The following is a 20,743-nucleotide window of genomic DNA, read 5'->3' as shown; positions in this document are numbered from 1 at the left end:
GGGAGCAATGTTAAAAAAAAAAAAAAAAGATTCTGTTGCTGCTCTGATGAAGGTCTGGAAAGTAAATTAATTAGTCAAATATATATGATGTGACATTGCATATTTATTTTATTCTATTTTATTGGATCACGCATGAATACAGATGAATATAATAATATACTTTCTAAAACCAGCCGTCAGGACTTCCTGTGACTTTGTGATGTCACAACAAAGCACTCACCCAAAGCCCCGCCCACCATCCAACTACTACTACTACAGGATTTAGTTTCTGTGAGTGATTTATTCTGAAATCTGTTCTGTTTTTATTGGATCACTTAAAAAAAAAAAAAACAGTCAGCCAATCAGAAGAGAGGCTCAGAGCCTTCTCCTCTCTTCTGATTGGCTGACACTGAGTTGGTGAGAGGAGATGGAAAAATACACCTACAGTAAGAAGGTTTTTAGATCTTCTCATGGATCAACTCTTCAGATCTTGACCCTGTCTCAGTGATCTGTGGTTTTTACAGGTGCTGTCCCTCACCTGTCCACTAGAGGTCTCCATGGTTACACTACCTGTCTATGCACCTGTTCTCCAGCAGACAGCAGCTTTCTGGACCCGCGTCTCTCCTCCTGTTTCCTTTGACTTTGACTCGTCTCCAGTTTCTGGCGGTTCGTCTGTCGCTGTTACCTGACATCTGTTCACCGTCTTCCACTCACACAACACACACACACACACACACACACACACCCATAGACACACACAACACACACACACGCACACATAGACACACACAGACACACAGACACACACACTGCAGTGAAGTCTGAAAAATCTTCTTTTTTTTTCCTTTTTTGAATTCACAGGAAATTTGTGTTAAGTGTTGAATTTTATGAAATGTTTAAGTTAACTTTCATTCCGTTTTATCAAACCTCTCAACAGTCTGAAAACGGATCGTGGTCGTGGTAGATTCAGGTGCATCGGTTCAGTCGGGAGAGTTTCCTGTCTGTGATGTAACAGTGAGTGATGTTCAAAGGCTGCTTCACAAACACCTACACACACACACACACACACACACACACTGACACACACACACACACACACACACACACACACACACACACACATAACAAACACATACCTGTGGAGGAGCAGACTCTCCAACAACCGGCGTTACATAAAGTTTATATAATGGAGCTTAGTAGTTTGTTTATGTTGGATTAAAGCAGATATCAGCTTCACGGCCGTTTCGGCTAATGCTGCGTTCAAGGCAGGCTTTTGAAACCGTAAGTTACAGCTTCAAGTCAAAACTACGACTTGGTAGCGTTCCAGGTAACCCGTAGCTCGTGTTTTTACCATCCTGTTGTCTGTGAAAGTTCCCTATAACGGCCACTCGTAACTTCCGACCCGTGAACTCGTACCAGATCGAACTGGTATGACTTCACAGGAAGGAAAAACACAAAGTACGAGTTTCTTTGAACGCACCATGAGTTAGCAGCCCCCGCCCTTGTCAGGCATCAATTGGTCCTCGTGCTACGTCACCACATTCACGCGCATCCCTTGGCTGCACACACAGCCCTTCATGCCGTTCTCTCTCCTCATTGGATAACACTTGTATCCCACAAGGAAAATTTTCTCCTCGGGTTACAGCAGAGCAGAGTGACGGAGAGACTCGTGTTTAGGCTGAAATACTTCATGTAAGTGATTGCTGACGGAAAATAGGACTATTTAGGACTTATATTAACAAAAACATTCCACTGATATCTGCTTTAATCTGTTGTGATTATTGTTAAAGGGATAGTTCAACATTTTGGCAAATTGGCCCATTGCCATAATCCCTATAGTCATAGCAGTAGGTTTGTTACCTTTAATTGTCAGTGCAAGCTATTTTTAGAACGGCGGAGCAGAGCCGTGAGCTGCTCAGAGCTACGCTACGGAGGCTCATGGGATTTCTTGGTTTCCCTCATCAAACTCATCAAATACACAATCCAGCAACTCCACAACGCTCTGGTGGACAAGTTGTGACCTGCACATTCACCACGCTATGAGATAATAACACAACGTTTTGAGACAGAGTTGTTTTAGAGGGAAATTCATGCAAAACCGCTGATGCACGTTGCCTTCAGGGACAGTTTTTCGTCAAGATTTACCTCTAAAACAACTCTGCTTACGTGAACATTAAACATGACTTCATTAAAGCATTTTAATTGTCATATGTGTCTGTAGTAGTTTATAGAAACATGAGAAACACGTGAGATTGTGAAACTTCAGCTTCTCTAGTAGTTTGAGCATCTGTGTGTTTTTCTCACCTCGGTGTGCGGCATATTTCTTTTTATTTTAATCATTCTTTGTTCTTTTGTTGCTCCAACCTCAAAGTGTTCACAAGATGAAACAAAGGGAACAAACAAAAAAATGACTAAAAGAAAAGAGAAAGGCTGAAATAAAAAAAATAAAAAAACTCATCTCAAACCCAAACTCAACTGTGAAGTTTTTTTTTTATTTTTTTATTTATTTATTTCAGCCACGTTAATTGAATCAGACATCATCACACACAATTTCAGTTACACAATACAAGCAACATGACCGAAAGGGAAACAGGAGAAGCATAAAGCTTATCAGGTCCTTATCAGGATTATCATTCAGAATACATTAACCTTCCTCTGGTGTTCGGGTCACCAGTGACCCGTTTTCAAGTTTTAAATGCATAGAAGTACCACATAAATTTGTTTATAGCATCAAGAATTTTTGACTTTGTCAGGAACCTCTATTTGAACAAAATAAAAATAAAATTTTTTCACAAAGTTCTAAAATGCTCTGGTGAAAATTGTTACATTTGTGGTGTTCGGGTCAATTTTGACCCGGTTATAACAATAAGAACAATGTTTACAGTTGAAACTGAAATCATAAGTGCAAAACAAACCTTTTCATGGATAAGGAAGCCTAACAACGTAACCAAGAGATCAGAAACAAATGGAATGATAAATAATTGTTTTTAGTGTGTTTTACAGCTGATTGAAGACTCGGGTCAAAACTGGCCCTAACACTATAGATGGCAGCAGAAAGCTGACAAGAGGAAGGCTCAATTGAAGCCAAGGGTCATACTGACAAAAAAGGCCCAGGGGTCCACACCCAAACATATTAAAACCAATATTTTCATGGATAAGGAGCCTAACAATGTAACCAAGAGAAGAGAATTGGATGAAAAAAAATGTATTTAGTGTATTTAACAGCTGATTTAAAATACAGGTCAAAACCGACCCGTAACACCATGGCAGTAAAAAGCTAACACAAGACAAAGGATATCTTTCATCACAGTTTTTCTTTCTTAGCAAACGTGATACAACAGCAGCTTTTTCCCTCTTTTATTGTGAAAACGCCACAAAAGCTCTGAGGTCACAGGTCACATGACTGTGAAGCTCCATTACATCAGCGAGAGGTCGACACGAGTGTGACAGTAAACATGAGAGAGGGAACCAGTGTGTCAGTGTGTGTGTTTATGCATGTGTGTGTGTGACAGTATCCTATCTTGAATTTCTGCAGCATCTCTGTCAGTGTTTGTGCTTGTGAATAAGATGGTGAGTGTGTGAGTGTGTGTGTGTGTGTGTGTGTGTGTGTGTGTGTGTGTGTGTGTGTGTGTGTGTGTGTGTGTGTGTGTGTGTGTGTGTGTGTGTGTGTGTGTGTGTGTGTGTGTGTGTGGTGGAGCGGCACAGCGCTGGGCTGCATTTCAGTGATAAGTGGTGATGAGTGAGCCTAGAGAGTGAGGGGGGGGGTCACCACGGCAACCCCCCCCCACCCACTCTCTCCATTTGTGAGTGGAGAACTGATGCTGCTGCTGCTGCTGCACGGTGGATGAGCCTGCGTGACGCCTCGCAGCTCGCCGCCGCCACCGCCACCGCTGCTATAACAGCGTGGGGGGAAGAGGAAGAGGTCGGGGGGGTGGTTGAGGATTGTGGTGGTGGGGGGGTTCAGAATCCAATCCGTCATCAGATACGCCTCCCGGTGCTGGAATTGAACAGCTCGCCTCTTGCAGATTGCGAGAGTCTAACCACCGGCGGCGGCGGCTGCTGCACGCGTGGCTGCGTTGGATTAAGGCGTTAACCTGCTCCCTGCACTGCAAAAACTCAAATACTGTATCTTACCAAGAATATTTGTCTTATTTCTAGTCAAAATGTCATTTCTAGTCAAAACAAATCTAATTCTACTAAAAATAAGACTCATCATATTAAAAGTAGCTTGTTTTAAAACACTTTTTACTCCTTTCAAGCAGATTTTCACTTGAAATAAGGAGGAAAATCTGATAGTGGAACAAAGTTTTTCTTCCTTATAACAAGCACAAAAAACCTGCTTTCACTAGAAGATTTTTCTACTTATTTCAAGTGAAAATTTGTTTGGACCAAGTGAAAATTATTTTAAAATAAGTTCATTTTTAGGTGATGAGTCTTATTTTAAGAGAAAAGAGATTAGTTTTGACTAGAAATGAGACATTTTGACAAGAAAAAGGACAAATATTCTTGGAAAGATGTTGAGTTTTTGCAGTGTGATCCAACCGACAGGCTGCAGAAGAAGGCGACAGACCGCTGAGGCGTGTTAGAGCTCTGGACCGCCGCCACCGTGTGGTTACAGGCTTATGACCGGATGGCTGCATGCGTGTGTTGAGGCCGGCGAACTGACCTGAGATCAGAGCCGAGCGAGTTTTTAATGCATTAATAATGAAGATTATATGTTGATCCTCCAGCGGAGACTGAACACAGAAAGCAGGCAGCGATGGAGAGAAATAAGCACAGGGAATCTTTAAAAAAAGGAGAAAAACATCTGCACAAAGATTTTGAGGCCCACTATTACTATCAATAATGCCGATTATTAATCATAATATACACACCAGGGGTCGCGTTAACCGGATATTTTCCGTCATTGACCGTTTTTTTAAAACGGTGACGGAAAGATTTTGAGGCCATCCGTCATTTTGACAGATTGCAATTCACAGCCATGGCCGTCTGGCCATGTGCATTTGTTTACAATGAAGCCGGCGGATAATCAATACATGGAGCGGTGGATAACGATATAAAACATATACAATGTCACAAAGTCACTACGGTGAGAATTAGATATAAAAAAAAAACTCACAGCTGGCTGGTGCGCTCAGTAGAAAAACGCTGTAGTACCTCCTCTAGGCCTGTGTGGAGCGTGTGTGGCGCTATAGCGCTGCCACACAGAAACACTAACAACAGAGAAGAAGACAGAAAGCTTCCCCGCAGTATTCAAACTCCTTCAAGTGGATTAAATGTTGACTGGGAGTCGTGTCAGTGCAAATATGACGGTCGATAATGATTTAACAGGCGAGATTCAGCTGCAGTGTCCGAGGGACCGACAGTAGTCAGCTGTTAAGTTACGTAGCTGTAGCTACACAGCGGTGTGTCTCGGTACAGGTAGAGCGGTGGGGGTAGGACATCACCGTTTCACACACTCGCCGCATACAACTCTTCTAAAGGTAACGTTAAGCCTTCTTTTAATGTATTCTGCCCGCCGTGGCATTGTTTATAACACTTAAAGCTGAGTGGGGTTTGGTCCTGTCTGAATTTGTGCTGCATCTGGCTGTGTGGTCTAGTAGCAGTTCTTTCAGTGATGCGCAATGGCTGCGTGCGTGCGTAAAAGAGAGATGAGAGAGAGGGAGGGAGAGAGAGAGAGAGAGAGAGAGAGACCCCCGCATTCACTGAATGACCCCCGATTAGATGTGATCTGACGCCGACTCTGCTCCGGAGCATTCTCTGTTCAATTTGTTTGGACTTGATATGAATTAAAAATGAATTAAAATTAGTGCTATTGAATATGTCATTATTATCATAAAAAAAATTAAAGTGACCGGTAAAAATAGATTATGACGGAATTTTTATGACCCCGTCAGTCAAAATGACCGGCAACGAAAAAGTCTAGCGCAACCTCTGATACACACCTAGTATTAAATGATTTCATTTTTCCAATCTGTCATTACAAATCATCATCCTAGCCTGGCATGTTTTTTTTTACCCATTTATGGTTTTTAATCTGAAATAGAACCAAATTCAGATAAAAGTGCAGCCTGGGGTTGATTTATACTTAATATTGAAAGATGATATGGTACTAAGTGGAGGATACTGAGTGTCATCTGGCCTGCTTAAAAGTTATAAACCAATAGACAATGCATTTGCTGTGAACCAATGGTTCTTCCAGCGGGGTTCGGGGACCCCCAGGGGTCCTTGAGAGGGTTCAAGGGGGTCCCCAACTTTTTCTTGAAACTTAACTGTCTTCTAGAATTAATAAAGTTTGCAGCATCAATCTCTCTTTCTCAGTTTAGCGCCACACTTGATTCAACTTGTAAAATTTCCACAACACTTTCAACTATTCAACTATTCAGCTATCATCAGACATTCCTGTTTAGACATTAAATGATCCACAAACAGAAACTAAACAGAGCTGTTGCATCATCCTGCAGAACTTTCAGTTGGACAAAGCTCCGCCCCCTCACATGACTCATAAACCAGGAAACTGCTGCACTTTCACTTCAGTCCCAGAGACGCAGACTGAAGGAGAGACGATCAGATTCAGTTTCAGACCAAACCAACAACTTCCTGTGAGTGAGTCCAGCTACAACGCTGCTGCTTGACTAAAACCTATATTTTCCCCGTTAATTTACAGTAAAATACTGGCAGCTACAGTTGCCAGCATGATACTGGCGTACCTACCGTAATCTACAACAACAGTTTGTTACCGTAAAATAATATTAGGGAAGTGTAATGTAGAGAATATATACTTTACAGTATAATACTGTAATGTTTTTAGGGTAATAAACTGTTCGGTAGGTCGGGGAGAGTGGGGTAATTTGTGCCAAGGGGCAAGTAGTTCCACCCCTGTTATCTAGAAAACCATAGACGAAGTTGGTCATGTGACCACATATTTTTGAAGGGGCATCCATTTCACTCATCCTATCAAGAAGGGGGACACATGGCTTGAGAGATAAGCACATTTATGTTAAAAAAAAAAACACATTTTTGCCCTCTTATAAGTAAAATTTCTATGATCAAGGTTTTTTGATTGCTGTTTGAACAATTATAGAAAACTTTGAAAACAGTAACACATGTTTTAGTGCTTTTTAGTGCAATTTATTGAACTTTAAGTTGTTCATGACGTAAAATGATTTTCACAGTTACACCATATCTTAGCCTAACTAACTTATGTGATCGGTGAAATCCGTTCATCACCATGAATTTGGGTTTTATCTCTCCTTTTTTCTAACAACCAATCAGTGCTTAAAAAAGAATGAGTCAACCTAGCAACGGAGTCAACCACACCTCCTCACTAACATAAAAGTTTTTGTCCCCTCCTTGCTCAGAGTTGCTCTTAGAATCTTCCTAAATCACTCTTAAGGTGCGTTCACACCGGATCTTTTATTTTTGTCGCTGGTGACGAGTTTACATATTAAGTCAATGCAAACAGGCGACTGAGCGATTAATTGCTCGGGCGAAAAATCGCTCAAGATGAAAAATCCCAAATTGATGTAATTTCTGATGATGATTGGCTGCCGTAAGCCCGGTAGTGATGGTTTCTCCTCAATCAGTGGAAAAGCAACACAATATCCTAAAAACCTTTTGACTTGAAATAGTCACGCAACAAAATGTTGACATAGAGCCTATAGTCCCTAGCCTGGTTGGCACGACTTTCCAATGTTGATACTCAGCATTGGGTCTGGCCAAGACGTTAAGAGAATCCATTTCTCAAAGCGCATCCTTCAAACCTGGTTTACCCGCCCCCCTCAAATGCCTCAGTCTGCTATTGGTCGAAGCCAGAATAGGCGGTGTCGAAGCTTAAACCAATCACACCGCTCTTGTCCGCTGCTCCATGCTGCTGTTTACAATGAGGTTCCGGTCGCTGCTCTACTGCAACACGCCTCTACCCAGAGCCGTTGGAGAGGCTCGACGTTGATTGGCTCTCGAAAAAGAGGGTGGAGTTCCCGAAAATTCGGGAGACAGAAATCCAGTTAATAGCACGGTTGGCCAGACTAGAAGTCAGCAGCGCTTTTGCGAGGCGTGACGTCACTAGTGTGGGCGCGACCAGGCTATATAGTCCCTTCATTTGATAACAAATACAGTAAATTGCCAATGACCGAGCCAGCTAACATTGGAAATCAGATGAATGAACAGTACACCTTACTGGTAATGTGTTTTTTTTTACTCTGAAAGATATAATTTTGTTCACTTAGCAGCTGTGCTAGTTAACTTCAACTGAACACATTTGCATGCTTGCAACATGTGGTTCACAACAAATGACATCAAGCAGTAATTTTGACTAAATATAATGTATGTTCCAGGCAAAATAACATAACAGGGTTATGGTGACTTTAGATTGCATTTATCTTGTTAAGTAATCCACAGGAGCAGAATGGAGCAGGATGAAGCCAAGCATGGAAGCAGCAGGTGGTAGAAATGCTCCAAACGGAGGGAAAATCGTGTTCCTCAGTTCATATTTTTCTTTCTCCTGTCCTGAAATAAAATATGCATCTTCTCTATTTTACACCTGTCTTCATATTGACTGTGTGCTAAGTCAGATGATGGGACCTGATGCAACGGGATTTTGATTGTGACCAGACTTGGGTTGCCTGAAAATGAGAAAAATACTTTATTATACCGTATTTAAGAATAATGGTACATTGCCGTAAAAAACCTGTATTTTTACGACAATTTTTTTTTTCCCATCTCACTGAATTTTACCGTTAAATCTTACAGTGGCCTAATGTTAATGTCTTTTCTTGGTTTTGGCTCCAAAAGTTTGAACATTTACAGTATTTTACCATATTTTGAAAAAACGGTACATTACTGTTATAAATTGGTAGTATTTTTAGGGTAATTATTTGCTGTGTTTTCAGCTTCACTCACAGACTCAATGGCTTCCAGATCAGAGGAGGATCTCTGCTGTCCGGTCTGTGCGGAGGTCTTCAGAGATCCTGTTGTTCTGTCCTGCAGCCACAGCTTCTGTAAAGACTGTCTGAAGAGCTGGTGGAAGGAGAAACAAGATCAACTGTGTCCAGTTTGTAAGAGAAGATCTTCAAAGGGTCATCCACCTTGTAACCTGGTGTTGAAGAACCTGTGTGAGAGCTTCTTACAGCAGAGATCTTCAGAGGCTCTCTGCAGTCTGCACTCAAACTCTTCTGTCTGGACCATCAGCAGCCAGTGTGTCTCGTCTGCAGAGATTCAGACAAACACACCAACCACAGATTCAAACCCATCGATGAAGCTGCTCCACAATTCAAGAAGGAACTTGAAGAAACTCTGAAGACCTTAAAGAAGAAGTTAAAGGGTTTTAAAAGAGTTCAGGTGAAGTTTGGTCAAACAGCAGAACACATTAAGGTCCAGGCCCGACACACAGAGAGGCAGATTAAGGAGCAGTTTAAGAAGCTTCACCAGTTTCTAGAAGAGGAAGAGGAGGCCAGGATGTCTGCACTGAGGGAGGAAGAGGAGCAGAAGAGTCAGAGGATGAAGGAGAAGATGGAGGCTCTGAGCAGAGAGATAGCAGCTCTTTCACACACAGTCAGAGCCACAGAGGACGAGCTGAGAGCTGAAGACGTCTCATTCCTACTCAACTACAAGGCTGCAGTGGAAAGAGTCCAGCAGCGCCCCCTGCTGGAGGATCCACAGCTGGACTCAGGAGCTCTGATAGACCAGGCCAAACACCTGGGCAACCTGACCTTCAACATCTGGAACAACATGAAGGACATGGTCTCCTACAGTCCTGTGGTTCTGGACCCAAACACTGCTCGTACAGGACTCATCCTGTCTGAAGATCTGACCAGTGTGAGACGAGGAGATGGACAGCAGCTTCCTGACAATCCAGAGAGGATTGATTATTACTCCTCTGTCCTGGGCTCTGAGGGTTTTAACTCAGGGACTCACAGCTGGGATGTCCAGGTTGGAGACAATACAGGGTGGTCACTGGGTGTGTTACCAGAGTCTGTGCAGAGGAAAGGATCCAACATATGGTCTGGATTATGGATGTTATGGTTCGATGGAGATAAATACAAAGCAAAGTCACCATCAACTTCATGGACTGATCTCCCAGAGCAGAAGAAGTTCCAGAGGATCAGAGTGAATCTGGACTTGAACAGAGGAAAACTGTCGTTCTCTGATCCTGATACTAACACACACATACACACCTTCACACACACTTTCACTCAGAAGATGTTTCCATACATTGACACTTGTAGAAACCTCCCACTGAAGCTGTTACCAGTGAAGGTGTCAGTGACAGTGGAGCAGAGCAGTTAGAGATAGAGGACGATCATATTTATCATGTTGTTTAATGTTTAAAGGGAAAAGTCCGTTCATTTAAAGCAGAAGTGAGTGATATATTTGTGTTAATATAAGTCTTAAATAGTTATATCTTCCGACAGCAATCACTTACATAGAGTGTTTGGACTGAAACACGGGTCTGTCAGTCACTCTGCTCTGCTCTGAGCCGAGGAGAAAACATTTATCGTATCCTACAGTTTTTATCCAATGAGGAGAGAGAACGGCATGCAGGGCTGTGTGTGCAGCCAAGGAACGCCGTGAATGTGGTGACGTAGCGACGAGGACTGTTATGGTGCGTTCAAGGAAACTCGTATTTTTCCGACCGTGAAGTAGTACCAGTTCGATCTGGTACGAGTTCACCGGTCGGAAGTTACGAGTGGCCGTTATAGTGACTTTCACCGGTAAAACAGGTCGGAAAAACACGAGTGGGTTGCCTGGAACGCTACAAAGTCGTAAGTTGTGACTTGAAGCTGTAATTTACGATTTCAAAAGCCTGCCTGGAACGCAGCATTAGCGAAAACGACCGGATCACTCACTTCTGCTTTAACTAGAGCCGTAACAAAACAAGACATTTGAGGACGTCATCTTGTGGTTTGAGAAACACTGATTGATATTTATCAACATTTTTTAACATTTCATTGATTGACATTGATTACCTAAATTTAACCTGTTAAACTGCACCCGTCCTCCTGCTGTCTCATTATTTCATTTTTCCTTTTTTTACTACTTCTCATGTCATTTCACGTTACGTTCGTTATTATGACTTTGTGTGGACTGATGAGCAAAAAATGAAAAATTACTTTCAATCAACATTTGATTAGTTTATCATTGATCAATCTTTATCAGCATTCACACTATTGTTGTTCCTCTCCGCCATTTTCTTTATACTTTTTATTCTTACTTCTTCCGCTCTTTTTCTGCATTCTTCTCCTCATTCATACTTTGTGCTATTTCAACAATTAATATAGTATAATGTGCAGATTTTTCTGGACCATTGTGTTATGACTTTTCTCTTTCATACTAATCATACTTTTTTAAATATTCAAATAGTTCTTATTTTTTGTCCCATAGGAAATTAATTGGAACAGTATTCAAACTCTTCAAATCTTCTTACTACTTTGAACCTCTAAAACTTCAGCATACTTTCTCCCACAGACTTCATTTGACTTTTAAACTGTAGACAAACTTTTAATTTATTCTGTATTACTCATCTTATTGATATCTCCAACAGTTTCAGATATTTGGCAGTTTTAAAATCATTAAAATTTTTGACAAAATCAAACTTTATAATGGGTGTGTATTGCGTCTAACGAGCCGAGTTTAGAGTGCATGACATCATCGCTAGAGTGCAGGAGAGCCAAAAAAGCGACTGGAACTTTAATTCTTAAACTGCCAGAGCTACAAATGACGCTCTACACTCGTGATTTTGGAAACAGTTTGTAGCCACACTTGTCTTCTGTCTCAAAATGTTGTCAAAAATGCACAGAGACTTAGAGAATAATTTAAAATATTTTTTTTTAAATGCAGCCAGGGAGCTCTCTGCTCCCATTGACCCTAGTTCATTTTTTTTCAGAGCCGAACAGATGGAGCTCCAGTTTGTAAGTCGCTGTAAATGGCATTATACTTTGTTTAAATTCACAAAAAATAGTCACACCTTGTACAGAAGTGCTCTATTTGTACTTCTTGCTGTTTTTTCTACTATTCTGCTAAGCTTTCAGCTATCATTGAATGATCTCACATTCATCAAAGTCTCAACCTCTCTATTCCTCAACTATTACTATAGTCCAGAGGGTAAGGTGGCTGCTTTCGAACCCCAAGGTCACTGGTTTGAATCCTGCCTGAGTAGTCTTGTTAGTATGTCAGACTCTTTGAACTTTAACTAATACCACTTGGTCTGGCTTATTTTTAAATCTTGCAGAAATCACCTCCCCTCCCCCGCTTTCAATTAGCTACAGGTGTTTGTTAAAGCAGATATCAGTGGAATGTTTTTGTTAATATAAGTCCTAAATAGTCCTATTTTCCGTCAGCAATCACTTACATGAAGTATTTCAGCCTAAACACGAGTCTCTCCGTCACTCTGCTCTGCTGTAACCCGAGGAGAAAATTTTCCTTGTGGGATACAAGTGTTATCCAATGAGGAGAGAGAACGGCATGAAGGGCTGTGTGTGCAGCCAAGGGATGCGCGTGAATGTGGTGACGTAGCACGAGGACCAATTGATGCCTGACAAGGGCGGGGGCTGCTAACTCATGGTGCGTTCAAAGAAACTCATACTTTGTGTTTTTCCTTCCTGTGAAGTCATACCAGTTCGATCTGGTACGAGTTCACGGGTCGGAAGTTACGAGTGGCCGTTATAGGGAACTTTCACAGACAACAGGATGGTAAAAACACGAGCTACGGGTTACCTGGAACGCTACCAAGTCGTAGTTGTGACTTGAAGCTGTAACTTACGGTTTCAAAAGCCTGCCTTGAACGCAGCATTAGCCGAAACGGCCGTGAAGCTGATATCTGCTTTAAGAGACTCTTCTTTTTCTTTTTGAGCAGAAGTCAGTGAGCCTCTTATACAGGGGTTTCTTTTACCTGCCTCTCATTGAATGCAACTGTAGTGAAGTGGTTAGATCACTGGTCTGATAATCCTAAAGGTCTGCTGACCATGAGCTCGTGGGTTGGATTCCTCCCTTGGTCATACCTTTGCATGTTGATCAATTGCGTTTGCTAATTCAGCAATGGTGCTCAGCTGCTTTCAGCATTCACACGTATTTCCTTCAGGAAATACAAATTCTAGTTTTAAGTTCTTCTCCAGATCAATTTGTTTTTTTCTTTTTTTAAAGGCATTTTCTACCAATAAACAATAGGCCTACTTTTTAAAGAATTGTTGTCAGTAGTTTATAGAATAAAACAAGTGGTCTCTTAATTTTTTTCCAGAGCTGTATTAAACTAGAACAAGGAAATCTGAGAATTAAAGGTCCAGTGTGTAAAATGGGGAGGAAAACCGTCACATCCAGTGTTCAGATTCTAGTTTGCAGCGCTCATCCCTCCCGTTGGCAAATTGACATGAAAATTTTGGTTTTAATATTTTTTGGTGTGGGGCCCTGGGCTTTTTTTTTTGTCAGTATACCCCTTGTCTTTAATTTTCGATTGAACCTTCCTCTCATCAGCTTTCCGCTGCCATCTCTTGTGTTCGGGTCAGTTCTGACCCAAGTCTTAAATCAACTGTAAAATACATTAAAACAATTCTTTATCATCTCATTTATTTTTCTTGATTAAATTAGATTTCTTGGTTAAATTGTTAGGCTCCTTATCCATGAAAGGGTTGCTTTTGCACTTATGATTTTACCTTTATGCATTTAAAACTTGAAAACGGGTCACTGGTGACCTGAACACAAGAGAAAGGTTAGTCGACTTAAAATGTTTGGAGTTTGTTTACAGCGTGCTAGCCTTCTACGTCTGCTCGTTTAGAGGCGTTTTCAATGCGTAAACGTTTTTAAGAACGAAGAAGAAAAAGATTGTCCAAGGAAATCTCAGTTTCCGGGGTGAAGAGCTGTTTCAACTTTAGTCATTTTAAATCTCCTGTAACGTCCAGGATCAGATGTAAAACCACAGTTCCATCACACGTTGACCTGGTCCAGACCTCCAGAGAAAAAGACGCCTCAGACCTCAGACCTCAGACCACGTCTTGTCTCGTCTCGTCTCGTCTGGTCCTGGATGGAGGCCGTTTCTCTAAGAAAGCAAAAACAGAAGAGACTGAAAGCTGAAATGAACGATGCCACTTCAATTCAATTCAATTCAATTCAATTCAATTCAATTCAATTCAATTCAATTCAATTCAATTCAATTCAATTCAATAAAAGAATAAAAAAGGAAACAGCTGGAAGTGAAGAAGTTGAAATCAATAATTCTTTGACATCACAGTTTTTTACAGCTTCAACATCTGAAATAAAGAGTTTGTATCCTCAAGTGGAGCTGAAATGAAACTGTGTGTGGGTCGATGTTTGTTAAGTGTCTTTTAATTCGACTGAAGTTTCAACCACTTCGCTTCTGTCAGAGGTCGGATGAGTGGAAGTTCACTTCTTCTTCTTCTTCTTCTTCTTCTTCTTCTTCTTCTTCTTCTTCTTCTTCTTCTTCCTCTGTGACTTTAAAGAGAAACTCCAGCTTCGTCTGAAATGAACCCCCAGTGTCTGATTATCTGCCCGGCAGCGTGGAACTTCATTTCTTTAACCCTGATTTCTGCCGGGAAGCTTCACTGCTTCCCTGCTACCTGCCACACACACACACACACACACACACACACACACACACACACAGAGCCACACACACACACACACACACACTGAGCCACACACAGAGTCACACACACACACACACACACACACACACACTGGGAGCTTCCCAACAGAACCAGTCTGAGCTTCATCTGTGTGGCTCCGTTGTGTAACTTGTTTTCTTGTTTCTGTTGTTTTAATCTCACCTGAGCAGCAGCAGCTCAGTGAATTTCCCCTCTTTGTTTTATTGACTGTTTAACCGTCTTCAAAAGGCTCATTTCAAAAGTCTATTTCTCTGCAAACTTTAAAAAAAGAAAATAAAAGAAATAAAAAGCATCTTCAAAGTGGAGAGACGAGGCGAGACCGGGGGGTCTCTCATTCAGCCAATCCGAATTGTGCTGCTGTGATGACACTGTCAGACTCACCTGAACCTGAACCTTTAGTTTGAATCAATAAGAGAGTTTTTAATTTGAATTATTGTTTTTATGACTTTTTCTTCTGCTGTGTTTGTTTGTTTGTGTGAAAACAGGAAAAACATGAAGCTGATTGTTTCCAATAAAAACAACAGATATGAGAGTCACTGCTCATTTTAATGCAGAGGAGTAAACAAAGAGGTTATTTCAGGGTTTATTCTATAACACACACACACGTTGTCTAATATAGATATAGTTGTATTTGAATTATATCATGAGCAAAACCGAGTTTTATATTTAATTTTATTAATATTATTATTAATCCGTTGCATGTCTTCAGGAGGAAGAATCTAGAAACATCTGGATTCTTCCTTTAAGGGGAGAAACTACAGGTGAAAGGGGTAAAACATTTTAACTAACATATATCACCATGAAACTTCCCAAGTTTATCAGTCACATTAAGACAAATTTTTTTTGTATTACAAGTTTTGTCCAATTTTATGTAAAAAAAAATGCCCTAAAAATATATAATTTTGCCCTGTTTTTAGTAATAAAATGTTGTATAAGAGAGACAAGAGACAACATGATGTAAAATAAAAACCTTAATGTGGTTTTTCTACCATTTCTTCCAATTTTTTTGAAAGAATACATGTTAAGGAAGAAAAATAGCCCAAAACCTCAAAATTGATCAGTGCATGAACAAACAGTGTTTTTGCCTGTTAGTGTCTCGCCTTAAAGTAAATATTGTGAAACATGTGAGAGATGACCTGGATCAGAAACAATAATCTACAGTATATAAGAAAATGTTTGAGATTTAAATCTTTCACTGAGTCGATGAGATCATCAGATGTTGAACATCTGGACCTCAGACCCTGAATATAAGAGACCCTGACCCTCAAATCCTAAACCTCAGGTTTCGTTGAAAACAAATTCTGCAAAACGGAGGAAAAGAGACCAGAGGACTTGAATAGTTCATATATTAAAGGTGCATTGTGTAGGAATTCCTCCCATCTAGCGTTGCGGTCGTGTATCACATGCAGCTCAATCGTATTTTTCATGCTGCATTCACGTGAAATTGGGCAGACGGACGACAGCCGCTGCACGTCTGTCAGCATGAGGCAAAACAATACACGTGACAATATGTTGTCATGGCGATGTCGTATTGTTTACCTGACCCACGTTTTACCGTCTTTCTCAGGACTTCTGTGACTAAAATGACATCTGGTTTGTTAGCGACGGCCGTCTGCCCGACTGCAGGTGAATGCAGCATCAGTGTAACGCTCCATTCCTCCTCACTGCGTTACCGTGGTGACCTCGACCATGAACGGCAAATTCAGAGCTTACCGGAACACTTCAGTTTGTTGATGGGGGGGATTACTGATGAATGAAAAACCGACTTTTGAATGAAATAATCGATTTTCCTGAATAGATAACAGGAGAAGTTACACAATGTCCCTTTAAAGTGAACAACACAACACGAAGCAGTTGTAAAAACACCTTGAGAAACCCTCAAGATCAGTACGTTATAATAAATCCTGTCTCCTCCCTCAGACTGTAGAACCTCAGGTGGTAGTTAGTTCTCCAGACCGGCACCGCTCAGTGTTTCCTGATGAGATGAGTCTACAAACTGAGACCAACTCTTTATCTGCAGCTCTTCAGACCCGACGACGCGTCTTTTTTGTAAAAAGCTCATTTTTTAAGTGTTGTGTCGTTTAACGTCTGCTCCTCTTCACTCTCTGTGTCTCTGGGGCTCATTTAGTTTTTGGTCGCAGCAGGAATCCACCTCTGCTGCTCCGAGCCGTCAGCGTTTGAAGGCTCTTTGTCTGCAGCCGCCGCCGCCACCGAGGCCTCGGTTTGAATCTGGAGAGCACCTGAGAGGAGTAATCATCACGCAGACATTGTGAAGGCTGCAAACACCAAAGCTCTCTTCATTTTCTCTCAAACAGCGGCATGATCTTGAACTGTAGCGAGGAGGCCAAGTGCTTTTCACTGAAGCGTTTTGAAAGGACGCTTTTGAAACTTTCACCATCTAAATTAAAATTTCACATAGCAGTCTTTTTTTTTTTTTTTCACCGTCCGAACACAATAACAGTGGGAGGATTGGAGGGGAAAGTGGGGGAGGGGAAAGGGGGGGAAACCTCAGGAGGCGTCAGATCGGTTTCAGATTGCACTTGAAGAAAATGGAGAATCTGAGCCGAGTGGTGAGAAGAATAAAAAGTCTGGAGACACACGGAGCCTCTGATGTTTCACAGACCTGCAGCCGTGAACCGAGAGTTTCCTCTTAAACCCATTAAGAAAATCTGAGAGTAGCACAAAGAGAAGGCTGAGTGCATGAAATATAAAAGGCACTTCATTATTTTATAAACCGGCAGCATCACAGAGAAGGAGAAAAAGGAGTTTTAATTCCCAACGATTTTTACAGTACGACGTTCCCGCTCCTCTGCCCCCCCTGGTGGCGGCTGCAGGGAGCGACCGTCCAGAGACAAACATCAGAGAAACAACTGCAGGAAAAAGTCTGAAAAAGTTTGTTGAAGTTGAATCTACTCAGCATTCAGGCCGAGTTACGACTAAACACGGAAAAAAATAAAAACTTCAACATGCCGCCATTCTCTTAATTTGATGAGTTTTTGTGAAGCCGCTCCGCTGGGAGCCGGAAGATGTTTGGTGCTCGTGTCCTCGGGAAAAAAAACAAAGTAGCTGCTGAAGGAGATGGAAAAATGTCACAAGTCGGGTCATTTCAGAGTTGATAACGTTTAAAAGTGTTGGATAAAAAGAAAATATTCTTCACATCCGTCACAGTCCATCCATTGTTGTTATTTACAGAGGTGGAACTCCACATCGGCCATCTTTGCTACATGCTCTATAGTAAAAAAAAAAGAAAATCATATGAAGTTTAAACAAACCTGTTCCAAATTATAAATTATATTATTGATCTGGTTTAATTGGTAAAAAAAATGTGAACACATGCATTTGTAAAGTCGACTGTACCACTGTATGAGTGCATACAGGATGTATATAGACTACATAAAACACATATATATTCTTATCTGTCTTATTTGTGTTGTGTGTAATGAGTCTCTGTCAGTAACACACATTCATTTTCCAGCCTGGGATCAATGATGTTACAGTAAATGCTAAATCCACAGAGTTGTATTTTTTTTTTCTGTAGTTCTGGAGACAGAAAATGCACGTGCTATACTGTCATGTGATCAGCAAACATTTCTCCATGAGCTTCCTGCCCTGAACACTGTGCTTACCTTATGCCTGCTCAGCAGTGTTTCTATTTTGACCAATTAGAGCGACATCTGACAACATTGCTCAGTTTTGAGCAGGTAAAACCATTTTAAAGCCCCAGTATGTAACTTATTTGGCTTTTTATTAGCAAAAATCAAATATGTCTTTCATAAATACGTATTTCACTGAGGCCGCATACAAATTAAAGTTTTCTGGTACCTTAGAATGAGTTGTTACAAGTCGTTACAAATACATAAGTGGCCGACGCACCGAACCGAGGCGGCCATGTTGCAACGCCATTTTTAACGTTGAGTGGCAGCGTGACCGTAGGTAACCACGGAAACTCAGCGGAGCTGTCGGCTCGGGGAGAACGTTTTCCAGGTAGCGCCTGTTAAAGCTAAATAAGCGCACATAGACGCTTGTTTATCCTGTTACATGCAGCGTCTGTTGTCTGTCTGACGTCTGCCCGATTTCACCTGAATGCAACATCAATAATACGTTCAGATATGCAACCGCACCGCTAGATGGAGGGAATTCCTACATGTTATACCTTTAAGGCAATGGTTTGGTTTGGCAAAAAAGAATCAGCGGTTTTGTGAATGAAGTGTGAGAAAAGAGTTGTGTGTTTACAATTCTGAGAAAAAGGACAAGATGATTCAAAAATGTGTTTTAACAATAGTATAAAACTGTAAGCTGTGTACATCAGTAAACATAATGTGAAGATATTTTAACAGCCCACCTCTCCCCAGCGCTGCTGCGTGTCAGATCCTCCTGAAGCTGCTGCTGTTTAAGGTGGAATCACTCTGGAAGCAGTGAGTGCTCCATGCTGACTGACACCTCAGGGTCAGTGCTTCCTTAAACCTTCCTCAGCATCAGCATCATAACACAACTCACAGCTGTGTGTAGATACTCACACACACACACACACTGGCATCCATCCCATCTGCAGCTCTCTCTGTGTGTGTGTGTGTGTTCTTGTACATGCTACTTTGTGAGGACCGGAACACGTTTTTAACCAACAGAGTGAGGACATTTTTGGGAAGTGAGAACATTTTGGCCGGTCCTCACGTTTTCCAAGGGCTGTTTGAGGGTTAAGACGTTAGGTTATGGTTAGGTTTAAATTAGGTTTAGAGTGATGGTTAAGTTTAGGCATTTGTTTTGGATGGTTAAGGTTAGGGTAAGGGAATACATTATGTCAATGCCATGTCCTCACAAAGATGTATTTACAAGGGTGTGTGTGTGTGTGTGTGTGTGTGTGTGTGTGTGTGTGTGTGTGTGTGTGTGTGTGTGTGTGTGTGTGTGTGTGTGTGTGTGTGTGTGTGTGTGTGTGTGTGCTGCAGGTTTCTCTCCCTGGAGAAGTGAAGGTGTAGAACAGCTGGATGGGAGTTGGAGCAGCCAGTTGATGGAGCTCTGCTGGTGTTATACATCACTCGCCCCACTGCTCCCAATTAAAGCCTGGGGGCAGATTGGTCGGCCGGCGTCTCCGTGGAGACTGACCTTTGAGTGACAAAGCTTTTGACTCTCATTAAGCTGAGCCGAGCAAGTAGCTGGTGCTAAACACGACCAGCATCGATCCTGGACCGGCCTGATCCCTCTGCTGCTGCTTCCTGCTTCCTGTCCTCCTGTCCTACTGTCCTCACCTCTGTCCAGATGTTCACTCACCACTTCTGTCCTGACTGTCCACGTCTCCTCAGATACAGATGTAAGAGACGAGACTCTGGTATCCAAACAAAGATGAAGACTGAATTTGAATTTAACATGAAACTTGAATAAAGCTCCAACATCACCTTTCACAAGATATTTTTGTTATTGATGAAGAGGAAAACAGGACTGCTGCTGGTTTCCCTGAAACCTCCGCTGCTCATGTATTGGGTTCATAATAGGGTTGGTTTGGAAAAATTAAAAAGCTTTTAATTTAATGGGCAAGAGTCATTAAAAACACCAACGCATGTCGGCTTGTGCCTTTCTATTTCTATTTCTCTATTGGCTGCTGTTGCTGTCAGTCACTGTTCAAGTCCCTCCCCCCTACCAGGAAACATGTGATCATGAGAAACTGGATGGGATTCAGAGAGACGATTCAGGACATCTTTTATTCCAAACCCAACTGTGCGTTCACACCAAAAGCTTCCAAAGCGTCAAAAACGCTTGAGGGTGGGCTTCAGACAAGACAGCTCCAAAAACGGCAAATATTTTCAGCCGCTTGGGTCGCTCGTCACGTGACTGACGTCAAAGTTCGATGGCGCTGGTCATTGGGGAGCCGAAATACAAAAAAAAGAAGAAAAGAAAGGCAGCCGACGGACCTCTCTATTCTGACAGGTTGCCGCCGTTAACCAGGGCTCAACTTCTCGTCTTGTGACTTTGGAAGCTTTGGAAGCGCGGTGACGCCAGTTGACGCTTTGGTTGCTCAGTGTCGCCGGGCTCTCATTGAAAATGAATTGACTTCCGGCGTTTTGACGCTTTGGAAGCTTTTTGTGAACACACAGTAACATTTTTTTCTTCAAAATATATTTCTGTTACCAATCTTGTTCTCATTCAGTTTGAATTAA

At 41.7% G+C, this 20,743-nt stretch overlaps 1 pseudogene across 1 annotated transcript; it reads left to right on the top strand.

The window, feature by feature from the left end:
• Positions 1-8,869: 8,869 nt before the first annotated feature.
• On the top strand, positions 8,870-10,266 carry LOC310992196 (E3 ubiquitin-protein ligase TRIM35-like; annotated as a pseudogene). Its single transcript has one exon. The product of its transcript is annotated as an E3 ubiquitin-protein ligase TRIM35-like (transcript).
• The last annotated feature ends 10,477 nt before the right edge of the window (positions 10,267-20,743 follow it).

The sequence above is a fragment of the Trachurus trachurus genome (genome assembly GCF_905171665.1).
Source record: "Trachurus trachurus genome assembly, chromosome: 10".
Taxonomy (NCBI): domain Eukaryota; kingdom Metazoa; phylum Chordata; class Actinopteri; order Carangiformes; family Carangidae; genus Trachurus; species Trachurus trachurus.
This window is presented reverse-complemented; position numbering and strand designations above follow the sequence as displayed.